This window comes from Macaca thibetana, chromosome 6 (genome assembly GCF_024542745.1).
Source record: "Macaca thibetana thibetana isolate TM-01 chromosome 6, ASM2454274v1, whole genome shotgun sequence".
Taxonomy (NCBI): Eukaryota; Metazoa; Chordata; class Mammalia; order Primates; family Cercopithecidae; genus Macaca; species Macaca thibetana.
Window position 1 is genome coordinate 119,174,415 of NC_065583.1, and position 1,440 is coordinate 119,175,854.

At 59.4% G+C, this 1,440-nt stretch overlaps 1 pseudogene; it reads left to right on the forward strand.

Annotated features, from left to right (window-relative positions):
• Positions 1 to 1,124, forward strand: LOC126956992 (keratin, type II cytoskeletal 8-like; annotated as a pseudogene).
• Positions 1,125 to 1,440: the final 316 nt, after the last annotated feature.

Sequence of the window (1,440 nt, forward strand, 5' to 3'; positions counted from 1 at the left end):
TCCAGGAGTCCGCACCCAGGAGAAGGACCAGGTCAAGACCCTCAACAACAAGTTTGCCTCCTTCATAGACAAGGTACAGAGAACAAGATACTGGAGACCAAGTGGAGCCTCCTGCGGCAGCAGAAGAAGGCTGGGAGCAACATGGACAACATGTTCGAGAGCTACATCAACAACTTTAGGTGGCAGCTGGAGGCTGGGCCAGGAGAAGATGAAGCTGAGGAGATCAACTTCCTCAGGCAGCTGTATGAAGAGGAGATCCGGGAGCTGCAGTCCCAGATCTCAGACACGTCTGTGGTGCTGTCCACGGACAACAGCCGCTCCCTGGACATGGACAGCGTCATCGCTGAGGTCAAGGCGCGCAGTACGAGGAGATCGGCAACTGCAGCTGGGCTGAGGCTGAGAGCATGTACCAGATCAAGTATGAGGAGCTCCAGATGCTGGCTGGGAAGCAGGGGGATGACCTGCAGTGAACGAAGACTGAGATCTCCCAGATGAACTGGAACATAAGCTGGCTTCAGGCTGAGACTGAGCGCCTCGAAGGCCAGCGGGCTTCCCTGGAGGCCGCCATCACAGATGCCGAGCAGCCTGGGGAGCTGGCCCTTAAGGATGCCAACGCCAAGCTGTCTGAGCTGGAGGCCGCCCTGCAGCGGACCAAGCAGGACATGGCACGGCAGCTGCGTGAGTACCAGGAGCTGATGAACGTCAAGCTGGCCCTGGACATTGAGATCGCCACCTACAGGAAGCTGCCGGAGGGCGATGAGAGCCGGCTGGCGTCTGGGATTCAAAACATGCGTATCCATACGAAGACCACCAGCGGCTATGCAGGTGGTCTGAGCTCGACCTATGGCGGCCTCACAAGCCCCGGCCTCAGCTAAGGCCTGGGCTCCAGCGCCTTCGGCTGCACCAGCTCCATCAGGGCCATGATTGTGAAGAAGATCGACACCGGCGACGGGAAGCTGGTGTCCGAGTCCTCTGACGTCCTGCCCAAGTGAGCAGCTGAGGCGGCAGCCCCTCCCAGCCTGCCCCTCCTGCGGCTGCCCTGGAGCACGCGAGGGCGACCGCTGTGCAGAGGAGAACAGAGAATGGGAGACCCACCCACCTGAGGCTCAGCCCTAGCCCTCAGCCCACCCCCAGGGGAGTTTACTGCCTGAGGATCCCCCTTGCCCGTGCCTCCAGCTACAAAACAATTCAATTGCTTTTTTTGGGGGGAGGGGAGGGGGTCCAAAATAAAACCTCAGCTAGCTCTGCGGAAAGAGAAAGAAAGAAGAAAGAAAGGAAGAAAAGAAGGAAGGGAAGAAGGGAAGGGAAGGGGAAGGGAAGGGGAAGGGAAGGAGAAGGGAGGAGAAGGGAGGGGAAGGGAAGGGGAAGGGAAGGGGAAGGGAGGAGAAGGGAGGGGAAGGGAAGGGGAAGGGAGGAGAAGGGAGGGGAAGGGAAGGCGAA